This window comes from Brachycentrus maculatus, unplaced genomic scaffold, assembly GCF_059751285.1.
Source record: "Brachycentrus maculatus isolate JH-2025_06_01 unplaced genomic scaffold, ASM5975128v1 h1tg001975l, whole genome shotgun sequence".
Taxonomy (NCBI): Eukaryota; Metazoa; Arthropoda; class Insecta; order Trichoptera; family Brachycentridae; genus Brachycentrus; species Brachycentrus maculatus.
Genome location: NW_028282528.1, coordinates 6843 through 19953, shown reverse-complemented (window position 1 = coordinate 19953; position 13111 = coordinate 6843). Strand labels below are relative to the sequence as shown.

At 49.8% G+C, this 13111-nt stretch overlaps 2 non-coding genes and 1 pseudogene across 2 annotated transcripts; all 3 read right to left on the bottom strand.

Annotated features, from left to right (window-relative positions):
- On the bottom strand, window positions 1-3252 carry LOC148298481 (large subunit ribosomal RNA; the record flags this gene model as incomplete). The annotated part of the gene is made up of 1 exon (XR_015839185.1): window positions 1-3252. It is a non-coding gene; the product is annotated as a large subunit ribosomal RNA (ribosomal RNA).
- Window positions 3253-3589: 337 nt separating this feature from the next.
- LOC148298480 (5.8S ribosomal RNA) lies at window positions 3590-3751 on the bottom strand (annotated as a pseudogene).
- A 357-nt stretch (window positions 3752-4108) lies between these two features.
- On the bottom strand, window positions 4109-6048 carry LOC148298479 (small subunit ribosomal RNA). Its single transcript, XR_015839184.1, has one exon. It is a non-coding gene; the product is annotated as a small subunit ribosomal RNA (ribosomal RNA).
- Window positions 6049-13111: the final 7063 nt, after the last annotated feature.

The following is a 13111-nucleotide window of genomic DNA, read 5'->3' as shown; positions in this document are numbered from 1 at the left end:
CCAGTCAAACTCCCCGCCTGGCAGTGTCCTCAGAACGGATCACGCGGGGAGATGCGGCGACGCGACGGAACGGACGGCGGCGCACTTGCGCACGCGCACCGCCCGAGGCCGACGCGGCTCGCCGCCCCGTACACGTTTGGCGCGAAAAACCCGTGACGCGCGGCATTAACGCCGGCGCACGCCCTCCGCCCAACTGAGTAAGTAACGAAACGATGAAAGTAGTGGTATTTCACGTTTGGAGGACTTGCACCCGCCTCCCACTTATTCTGCACCCCTCATGTCACCTTACAATACCAGACTAGAGTCAAGCTCAACAGGGTCTTCTTTCCCCGCTGATTCTCCCAAGCCCGTTCCCTTGGCAGTGGTTTCGCTAGATAGTAGATAGGGACAGATGGGAATCTCGTTAATCCATTCATGCGCGTCACTAATTAGATGACGAGGCATTTGGCTACCTTAAGAGAGTCATAGTTACTCCCGCCGTTTACCCGCGCTTAATTGAATTTCTTCACATTGACATTCAGAGCACTGGGCAGAAATCACATTGCGTCAACACCCGCGAGGGCCATCGCAATGCTTTGTTTTAATTAGACAGTCGGATTCCCCTTGTCCGTGCCAGTTCTGAGTTGACCGTCGTCCGGCGGCCGTACAGGTCGCCGAGCGTGCGCGAACACGCCGGCGCCACACAGCGAGGAAGATCCGAGGGGAGGCCAAGGCGAGGCGCCGGGTGACGGAGATCCACACCCGCGCGACACCCGTTGGGGCGCCACGCGGGGGGACCCCGCCCGGCTTCCACGTCTCGGCCGATGACCTCTTCCCGACCAGGCCCGACACGCCACGGCCCTCAGAGCCAATCCTTATCCCGAAGTTACGGATCCAACTTGCCGACTTCCCTTACCTACATTATTCTATCGGCTAGAGGCTCTTCACCTTGGAGACCTGCTGCGGATATGGGTACGAGCCGGCGCGACATCTCCGCGTATCCCTCACCTGAATTTTCAAGGTCCGAGGGGCCGATCCGGACACCGCCGCATCGGCGATGCTCTTCGCGTCCCGAGCCCTATCTCCCCGCTATGGGATTCCAGGGCGCTCGAACGCTCAGGCAGAAAAGATAACTCTCTCCGGATCTCCCGTCGGCGTCTTCAGGCCACTTTGGGTTACCCCGACGAACTCTCTTGCGAGGGAACGATTTTTAAGACGGTTCCGCAGCCGGGTTCCGGAACTGCAACCGGATTCCCTTTCGCCCGACGGGTGTGATATTCTATTTATAAATAATATAATATATATATAACATAACTTTACACCATCATCGACATCGGATTTCTCCTAGGGCTTAGGATCGACTAACTCGCGTGCAACGGCTGTTAACGCGAAACCCTTCTCCACATCAGCCCTCAAGGACCTCGCTTGAGTATTTGCTACTACCACCAAGATCTGCGCCGACGGAGGCTCCAGGCGGGCTCACGCCCAGACCCTTCTGCGCACACCGCCGCGGCCATCCTACTCGTCGCGGCCTCAAAACGATCGCGCGACGCGGGCGCCGCGCGAACGTCCCACCTGCCTGCGACGGTCGAGTATAGGCTGAACGCTACAGCGCCATCCATTTTCAGGGCTGGTTGCTTCGGCAGGTGAGTTGTTACACACTCCTTAGCGGATTCCGACTTCCATGGCCACCGTCCTGCTGTCCTGAGCGACCAACGCCTTTTATGGTCTCCGATGAGCGTTCATTGGGCGCCTTAACTCGACGTTTGGTTCATCCCACAGCGCCAGTTCTGCTTACCAAAATTGGCCCACTTGGCACTCCCATCCGAGCTCCTACTTCATCTTCGAGCAAGAAGGAGATCTCACCCATTTAAAGTTTGAGAATAGGTTGAGGTCATTTCGACCCCAATGCCTCTAATCATTCGCTTTACCGGATGAGACTGTCAGAATGACGCGAACGTCATGTTTCTCGAGCGCCAGCTATCCTGAGGGAAACTTCGGATGGAACCAGCTATTAGATAGTTCGATTAGTCTTTCGCCCCTATACCCAGTTCGGACGATCGATTTGCACGTCAGAATCGCTTCGGTCCTCCATCAGGGTTTCCCCTGACTTCGACCTGACCAGGCATAGTTCACCATCTTTCGGGTCCCAGCGTGTACGCTCTCAGTGCGTCTCGATAATCGCACGGGGGCTTTCTCGAAACGCCTCGGGAATGCGGCGGGGCGTCTGGCGACGCCCGCGCATCTTCCCTGCGGCCGGCTCGAGGCCGACCTTTCACTTTCATTTCGCCTCTGGGTTTATCAGCGTTCCCAATGACTCGCGCACATGCTAGACTCCTTGGTCCGTGTTTCAAGACGGGTCCTGTGAGTGCCCAAAACAAAACCACCGCCGACCGGGACGCGTCCCGTCCGAGAGCGCGCCACTAACCGCCGGCAACCGAAAAGCGACGCCCGCGACGCACTAGACGCCGGGGGCCGCGATAAGGAAGCGGCTGTGACGCGACGGACGCCCTCACAGGTGGGGCGGACGCGATCCTCGTTCTCTACCGTCGCTCGTCAAATGTTCGACCGGCCCCGGCCGTGGACGCCGCGGCTCCGCCCCGCATAGCGAGACGGGACAACCGCACGGCGCATTCGACCGGGGCGCGACGGGTCGCGGTGTTATACTGAGGGAGAAGTGCACGCGCTCCGGGGGCCCGGCTGCGCACCCGGACACCCGCCGCCCCGACACGAGTGCCGAGGGCGAAGGTGTGCACCGAGACGCGGGCCCCGACGGAAGACGCGATGAATCTCCCCGTTCGCTCGTTTGAGTTCCACAGGTTTACCCCTGAACGGTTTCACGTACTCTTTAACTCTCTCTTCAAAGTTCTTTTCAACTTTCCCTCACGGTACTTGTTCGCTATCGGTCTCGTGGTAGTATTTAGCCTTAGATGGAGTTTACCACCCACTTAGGGCTGCACTCTCAAGCAACCCGACTCTGGGGAGAGAGACCGTCGCGGCCGGCTACCGTCGCTACGGGCCTGGCACCCTCTGCGGGTAAGCGGGCCCCGTTCAAGATGAACTTGGACAGGCAGCCGTGACTAATGACCGCGCGTGTATATATTACTCTCCTCCCTAACGCTACATTTCCCGGCGGCCCGCCTGGGCCGCAGGATTCAGCGCTGGGCTCTTCCCGTTTCGCTCGCCGCTACTCGGGGAATCCTCGTTAGTTTCTTTTCCTCCGCTTACTGATATGCTTAAGTTCGGCGGGTGATCTCTCCTGATTTGAGGTCGACGACAGAAAGATAATTTTTATATTATATATAAATAATACAGACAGACAGAGGCGCGCGGCGGCGGGACCGCGTCGAGGGCGCGAGGATCGCCCCGCGAAGATCGCAAAAGGATCGATCGCGGTTTCACAGCGTCGTCGCTAGCCCCCGGACACGCGTTAGCGTCCCGGCCGCGCGCTCGAAATTCGTCACACATTTGACCGGACGCCCGCGCGCGCGCCGACCGCCGGAGCGGGTCGGGCGGCGCGGGCGACGCCGGCAGCGCGCTCGCCGGGGCCCCCCCCCCTCGCGGACGAGGGTGAGAGACTCCGCGGCGAAGTCTGGTCGCATTGCGTGCGCGACCCTCAAACAGGAGTGGTCCGTGGACAAACTACGTCTTGCTCGGACCGCAATGTGCGTTCGAAATGTCGATGCTCATGTGTCCTGCAGTTCACACTCTGACGCGCATTTAGCTGCGTTCTTCATCGACCCACGAGCCGAGTGATCCGCCGTTCAGGGTAATAATTGTACAATTTTAAAATTGTCATTCGTTCACTTGTTTATCCGTCGCGTTTTGGGTGTTCGCGCGAGCGCAAACTGACCTTAGAAGATCAAAACAACAAAAAATAGCAACCTTAATGGTGATGCGCGCGCGCACACGCACACGCGCATCACTAAATCGCGACCGGACGCGGGCGCGGTCCCCCGACCCGTCAGGATCGAGAGAGCCGTCCCGCGACGCCGGCGGGTCCGCGGTTCGCGGCGGCGCCCTAGGGCGATCTCCGCCGCAGCGATGTCGGGCTCTCGGCCGCGCATCGTGATTCGTGTATTTTACATACAAGTATGTATATATATTACAAAATATATTATTACACAGGAAATGATCCTTCCGCAGGTTCACCTACGGAAACCTTGTTACGACTTTTACTTCCTCTAAATGATCAAATTCGGTCAAACTTTCCGACGCGTCGGACGCCCGAGACGAGCTTCCGCGCACCAGTCCGAAGACCTCACCAAATCATCCATCGGTAGTAGCGACGGGCGGTGTGTACAAAGGGCAGGGACGCAATCAACGCGAGCTGGTGACTCGCTTTTACTAGGAATTCCTCGTTCATGGGGGAGAATTGCAAACCCCAATCCCTATCACGAAGGGGTTTCATCGGGTTACCCGGGCCGTTAGGCCAAGGAGGACACGCTGATCCCTTCAGTGTAGCGCGCGTGCGGCCCAGGACATCTAAGGGCATCACAGACCTGCTATTGCTCAATCTCGTGCGGCTATATATACCGCCGGTCCCTCTAAGAAGATTTTCATTGTACGCCGGTAGTGAAGACCGCGAGACGCACGCACGCGACGCGAGCGCCGCGGAACGCGCGCACGCGGACCCTCGTGATACCGGTTGCACGTCTATTTAATAGGCTAGAGTTACGTTCGTTACCGGAATTAACCTGACAAATCGCTCCACCAACTAAGAGCGGCCATGCACCACCACCCACCGAATCGAGAAAGAGCTGTTAATCCGTCAATCCTTCCAGTGTCCGGGCCTGGTGAGTTTTCCCGTGTTGAGTCGAATTAAGCCGCAGGCTCCACTCCTGGTGGTGCCCTTCCGTCAATTCCTTTAAGTTTCAGCTTTGCAACCATACTCCCCCCGGAGCCCGAAAGCTTTGGTTTCCCGGGAGCTGCCCACCGGGTTAAAATTATGAAACTTCGGCGGATCGCTGGCTGGCATCATTTATGGTTAGAACTACAGCGGTATCTAATCGCCTTCGAACCTCTAACTTTCGTTCTTGATTAATGAAAACACCTTTGGCAAATGCTTTCGCTTTAGTCCGTCTTGCGACGATCCAAGAATTTCACCTCTAACGTCGCAATACGAATGCCCCCAGTTGTCCCTATTAATCATTACCTCTGGTATCAGAAAGCCAACAAAACAGAACCGAGGTCCTATTCTATTATTCCATGCGTACAATATTCAGGCAAGTGTTAGCCCGCTTTGAGCACTCTAATTTGTTCAAAGTAAACAGCCGCGACGGCCCGCCTCGGCGCGCGGCCGACCGTGAGGACGACCGCGACACACCGGCGGTGGACGCACCGGCGAGAAGCCCCGCAGACGTGCCTGTCGTACCGCATTCGGTAGACCGACACCGCAGGACACAATTTCAACTACGAGCTTTTTAACCGCAACAACTTTAGTATATGCTATTGGAGCTGGAATTACCGCGGCTGCTGGCACCAGACTTGCCCTCCAATGGATCCTCGTTAAAGGATTTAAAGTGTAATCATTCCGATCACGAGGCCTCGGACGAGTCCCGTATCGTTATTTTTCGTCACTACCTCCCCGTGCCGGGAGTGGGTAATTTGCGCGCCTGCTGCCTTCCGTGGATGTGGTAGCCGTTTCTCAGGCTCCCTCTCCGGAATCGAACCCTGATTCCCCGTTACCCGTGACAACCATGGTAGTCGCATAAACTACCATCGACAGTTGATAAGGCAGACATTTGAAAGATGCGTCGCCGGTGCTAGACCGTGCGATCAGCTCAAAGTTATCTAGAGTCATCTCGAATGGCGACGGACGGGGCGCGAACCCCGCCGCCGATTGGTTTTTGATCTAATAAAAGCATCCCTCCCGTTGCCGGTCAGGACCTCGTTTGCATGTATTAGCTCTAGAATTGCCACAGTTATCCAAGTAACCGTGTACGATCTAAGGAACCAAAACTGATATATTGAGCCATTCGCGGTTTCACCTTAATTCGGCTTTTACTGAGACTTGCATGGCTTAGTCTTTGAGACAAGCATATGATTACTGGCAGGATCAACCAGGGAGCTGTTCTTCGGGTTAGCTGCGTAACCGAGAGACACTGCTCGGACACGGCGTGTTCGCGCGCGGCGGAGTCACCCGCCGCGCCACGCTCTGTGACACTCACACTCCGTCGATAAAAGAACAATTTGCTCATTATCGGGCATGTGTATTGTTGTTACTCTGCCTTGCCGCTGCGGTGGTTCTCTTGCTCGAAGAGCCGAGCGGGGAGAGCAGGCGGGGATCGATCACACGGAGTGCGTCGTCGTCGCCTAAATTATGAATTCCCATTCGTAAAACGCGTACGCCGTGAGCCGTGAGGCAACGGTGTGGCCGGGGAGTTACCTCCTCCGACCGTACTCTTTTTCATTTCTTGGTCAAGTTCTACTCGCGCGGAACTCCAGAGATGAGACACGGGCGCCGGCGAAGCCAGAAGGCGAACGCCGCGTCGAGTTTCGCAAATGTACCGCCGACGCGACCGACAGATGGGCCGCCGCGGTTTGCGAACGCTGTGCAAATCAGCGCGCCACTACGGACGCGCATACAGTACCGCGGCGGCCCGGTCTCGCCGGCCCCGGCCCCGAGAGCGACTAGACCGAGGCGGGTGCGCGGATTCGGGCTTAGCGTAACTCCCGCGCGGGGTACGGCGAGTGATCGAGTCCAGATGGTCGGCGCGCATAATTTTTTTCACTTCTCTCTACACGATTTTCGTTTCGATAGCGGATACACGTTACGAATATATATACATATTTTTTACACGTCGATGCGTGTACACGCAGATATATATATTTTTTTAAAAAGTATTCATCCTCTTCTTCTTCTTCTCCTTCTCCTTATCATTATAATCATTGTTATCATTATTATCGTAACTATCATGATTATTAGTTTTGTTATTATTATTATTATTATTATTATTATTATTATTATTATTATCATCCTTCTTCTTCTTCTTCTTCTTCTTCTTCTATTCTTCGTCGTCTACTTTTCGTCTTAATCGTCTTCTTCTTCTATTCTATTCTATTCTTCTTCGACTTCCTCTTCTTCCTCTTCTTCTTCTTGCTCTTGTTCTTCTTCTTCTTCTTCTTTTTCTTCTTCTTACGAAATTATTATTATTTTAACTATTACTACTATTGTTATGATAACTCTTCTTCTTCTTCTTCTCCTTCTTCTTCTTCTTCTTCTTCTTCTTCTTCCTCTTATTATTCAGTATTGTCATAACTATTATGATTATTAGTTTTGTTATTATTATTATTATTATTCTTCTTCTTCTTCTTCTACTTTTCTCCTACTTCTTCTTCTTCTTCTTCTTCTTCTATTCTTCGTGGTCCTATACCTCTTCTTCGACTTCCTCTTCTTCCTCTTCTTCTTCTTGCTCTTGTTCTTCTTCTTCTTCTTTTTCTTCATCTTACGAAATTATTATTATTATTATTACTATTACTACTATTATTATGATAACTATTCTTCTTCTTCTTCTTCTTCCTCTTCTTCTTCTTCTTCTTCTTCTTATTATTATAATCATTGTTATCAGTATTATCATAACTATTATGATTATTAGTTTTGTTATCATTATTATTATTATTCTTCTTCTTCTTCTTCTACTACTTTTCTTCTACTTCTTCTTCCTCTCCATCTTCATCATAATATATATATATATATATATTCGCGATTGCCGCGCGTCGGCGTCGCTTGACCGCGTTCAGAGCTCGATCCGGGCCTTGTCCGACGAGCCATCGAGAGGGTCGAATTAATGTCAGACGGCGAGGCATTTGGCAACCTTAAGCTGATCATAGCTACTCCCGCCGTTCACCCTTCCTTGTGTTATATTATGTATTAATAACTCCTCGTATAATATTATATATTAACTCCCACTCGTAGTACCCGCGCAGTGTGGGGTACGCGCGGCCGCTTGACCGCGTCACGAGCTCGATCCGGGCCATTCCCGACGAGCCATCGAGAGGGTCGAATTAATGTCAGACGGCGAGGCATTTGGCAACCTTAGGCCGATCATAGCTACTCCCGCGGTTCACCCTTCTCATTAATAACCTTATATTGATTAATTAATTTATTCAATTAATAATATTATCTATTGTAAATAATCCATCACTCCGACTCTCTGTTATCTCTCACATGAATAAACAATCACTCGTACTCCCCGACGAATGTCAGACGGCGAGGCATTAAGCCGTTCATAGCTACTCCCGCCGTTCACCCCTCCTTATATAATATTTTATATATATATATATATATATATATATATATATATATATATATATATATATATATATATATATATATATATATATATATATATATATATATATATATATATATATATATATATATATATATATATATATATACATTATCTAAACGAACAAACACTCCGACTCGTAGTACTCGCGCAGCGTAGGGTACTCGCGATTGCCGCGCGTCGGCGTCGCTTGACCGCGTTCAGAGCTCGATCCGGGCCTTGTCCGACGAGCCATCGAGAGGGTCGAATTAATGTCAGACGGCGAGGCATTTGGCAACCTTAAGCTGATCATAGCTACTCCCGCCGTTCACCCTTCCTTGTGTTATATTATGTATTAATAACTCCTCGTATAATATTATATATTAACTCCCACTCGTAGTACCCGCGCAGTGTGGGGTACGCGCGGCCGCTTGACCGCGTCGCGAGCTCGATCCGGGCCATTCCCGACGAGCCATCGAGAGGGTCGAATTAATGTCAGACGGCGAGGCATTTAAGCTGATCATAGCTACTCCCGCCGTTCACCCTTCCTTGTGTTATATTATGTATTAATAACTCCTCGTATAATATTATATATTAACTCCCACTCGTAGTACCCGCGCAGTGTGGGGTACGCGCGGCCGCTTGACCGCGTCGCGAGCTCGATCCGGGCCATTCCCGACGAGCCATCGAGAGGGTCGAATTAATGTCAGACGGCGAGGCATTTGGCAACCTTAAGTTGATCATAGCTACTCCCGCCGTTCACCCTTCCTTGTGTTATATTATGTATTAATATCCTCGTATAATATTATATATTAACTCCCACTCGTAGTACCCGCGCAGTGTGGGGTACGCGCGGCCGCTTGACCGCGTCGCGAGCTCGATCCGGGCCATTCCCGACGAGCCATCGAGAGGGTCGAATTAATGTCAGACGGCGAGGCATTTGGCAACCTTAAGCTGATCATAGCTACTCCCGCCGTTCACCCTTCCTTGTGTTATATTATGTATTAATAACTCCTCGTATAATATTATATATTAACTCCCACTCGTAGTACCCGCGCAGTGTGGGGTACGCGCGGCCGCTTGACCGCGTCGCGAGCTCGATCCGGGCCATTCCCGACGAGCCATCGAGAGGGTCGAATTAATGTCAGACGGCGAGGCATTCGGCAACCTTAGGCCGATCTTAGCTACTCCCGCCGTTCACCCTTCTCATTAATAACCTTATATTGATTAATTAATTTATTCAATTAATAATATTATCTATTGTAAATAATCCATCACTCCGACTCTCTGTTATCTCTCACATGAATAAACAATCACTCGTACTCCCCGACGAATGTCAGACGGCGAGGCATTAAGCCGTTCATAGCTACTCCCGCCGTTCACCCCTCCTTATATAATATTTATATATATATATATATATATATATATATATATATATATATATATATATATATATATATATATATATATATATATACATTATCTAAACGAACAAACACTCCGACTCGTAGTACTCGCGCAGCGTAGGGTACTCGCGATTGCCGCGCGTCGGCGTCGCTTGACCGCGTTCAGAGCTCGATCCGGGCCTTGTCCGACGAGCCATCGAGAGGGTCGAATTAATGTCAGACGGCGAGGCATTTGGCAACCTTAAGCTGATCATAGCTACTCCCGCCGTTCACCCTTCCTTGTGTTATATTATGTATTAATAACTCCTCGTATAATATTATATATTAACTCCCACTCGTAGTACCCGCGCAGTGTGGGGTACGCGCGGCCGCTTGACCGCGTCGCGAGCTCGATCCGGGCCATTCCCGACGAGCCATCGAGAGGGTCGAATTAATGTCAGACGGCGAGGCATTCGGCAACCTTAGGCCGATCTTAGCTACTCCCGCCGTTCACCCTTCTCATTAATAACCTTATATTGATTAATTGATTTATTCAATTAATAATATTATCTATTGTAAATAATCCATCACTCCGACTCTCTGTTATCTCTCACATGAATAAACAATCACTCGTACTCCCCGACGAATGTCAGACGGCGAGGCATTAAGCCGTTCATAGCTACTCCCGCCGTTCACCCCTCCTTATATAATATTTTATATATATATATATATATATATATATATATATATATATATATATATATATATATATATATATATATATATATATATATATATATATATATATATATATACATTATCTAAACGAACAAACACTCCGACTCGTAGTACTCGCGCAGCGTAGGGTACTCGCGATTGCCGCGCGTCGGCGTCGCTTGACCGCGTTCAGAGCTCGATCCGGGCCTTGTCCGACGAGCCATCGAGAGGGTCGAATTAATGTCAGACGGCGAGGCATTTGGCAACCTTAAGCTGATCATAGCTACTCCCGCCGTTCACCCTTCCTTGTGTTATATTATGTATTAATAACTCCTCGTATAATATTATATATTAACTCCCACTCGTAGTACCCGCGCAGTGTGGGGTACGCGCGGCCGCTTGACCGCGTCGCGAGCTCGATCCGGGCCATTCCCGACGAGCCATCGAGAGGGTCGAATTAATGTCAGACGGCGAGGCATTTGGCAACCTTAAGCTGATCATAGCTACTCCCGCCGTTCACCCTTCCTTGTGTTATATTATGTATTAATAACTCCTCGTATAATATTATATATTAACTCCCACTCGTAGTACCCGCGCAGTGTGGGGTACGCGCGGCCGCTTGACCGCGTCGCGAGCTCGATCCGGGCCATTCCCGACGAGCCATCGAGAGGGTCGAATTAATGTCAGACGGCGAGGCATTCGGCAACCTTAGGCCGATCTTAGCTACTCCCGCCGTTCACCCTTCTCATTAATAACCTTATATTGATTAATTGATTTATTCAATTAATAATATTATCTATTGTAAATAATCCATCACTCCGACTCTCTGTTATCTCTCACATGAATAAACAATCACTCGTACTCCCCGACGAATGTCAGACGGCGAGGCATTAAGCCGTTCATAGCTACTCCCGCCGTTCACCCTTCCTTGTGTTATATTATGTATTAATAACTCCTCGTATAATATTATATATTAACTCCCACTCGTAGTACCCGCGCAGTGTGGGGTACGCGCGGCCGCTTGACCGCGTCGAGAGCTCGATCCGGGCCATTCCCGACGAGCCATCGAGAGGGTCGAATTAATGTCAGACGGCGAGGCATTCGGCAACCTTAGGCCGATCTTAGCTACTCCCGCCGTTCACCCTTCTCATTAATAACCTTATATTGATTAATTAATTTATTCAATTAATAATATTATCTATTGTAAATAATCCATCACTCCGACTCTCTGTTATCTCTCACATGAATAAACAATCACTCGTACTCCCCGACGAATGTCAGACGGCGAGGCATTAAGCCGTTCATAGCTACTCCCGCCGTTCACCCCTCCTTATATAATATTTTATATATATATATATATATATATATATATATATATATATATATATATATATATATATATATATATATATATATATATATATACATTATCTAAACGAACAAACACTCCGACTCGTAGTACTCGCGCAGCGTAGGGTACTCGCGATTGCCGCGCGTCGGCGTCGCTTGACCGCGTTCAGAGCTCGATCCGGGCCTTGTCCGACGAGCCATCGAGAGGGTCGAATTAATGTCAGACGGCGAGGCATTTGGCAACCTTAAGCTGATCATAGCTACTCCCGCCGTTCACCCTTCCTTGTGTTATATTATGTATTAATATCCTCGTATAATATTATATATTAACTCCCACTCGTAGTACCCGCGCAGTGTGGGGTACGCGCGGCCGCTTGACCGCGTCGCGAGCTCGATCCGGGCCATTCCCGACGAGCCATCGAGAGGGTCGAATTAATGTCAGACGGCGAGGCATTTGGCAACCTTAAGCTGATCATAGCTACTCCCGCCGTTCACCCTTCCTTGTGTTATATTATGTATTAATAACTCCTCGTATAATATTATATATTAACTCCCACTCGTAGTACCCGCGCAGTGTGGGGTACGCGCGGCCGCTTGACCGCGTCGCGAGCTCGATCCGGGCCATTCCCGACGAGCCATCGAGAGGGTCGAATTAATGTCAGACGGCGAGGCATTCGGCAACCTTAGGCCGATCTTAGCTACTCCCGCCGTTCACCCTTCTCATTAATAACCTTATATTGATTAATTAATTTATTCAATTAATAATATTATCTATTGTAAATAATCCATCACTCCGACTCTCTGTTATCTCTCACATGAATAAACAATCACTCGTACTCCCCGACGAATGTCAGACGGCGAGGCATTAAGCCGTTCATAGCTACTCCCGCCGTTCACCCCTCCTTATATAATATTTTATATATATATATATATATATATATATATATATATATATATATATATATATATATATATATATATATATATATATATATATATATATATATATATATATATATATATATATATATATATATATATATATACATTATCTAAACGAACAAACACTCCGACTCGTAGTACTCGCGCAGCGTAGGGTACTCGCGATTGCCGCGCGTCGGCGTCGCTTGACCGCGTTCAGAGCTCGATCCGGGCCTTGTCCGACGAGCCATCGAGAGGGTCGAATTAATGTCAGACGGCGAGGCATTTGGCAACCTTAAGCTGATCATAGCTACTCCCGCCGTTCACCCTTCCTTGTGTTATATTATGTATTAATAACTCCTCGTATAATATTATATATTAACTCCCACTCGTAGTACCCGCGCAGTGTGGGGTACGCGCGGCCGCTTGACCGCGTCGCGAGCTCGATCCGGGCCATTCCCGACGAGCCATCGAGAGGGTCGAATT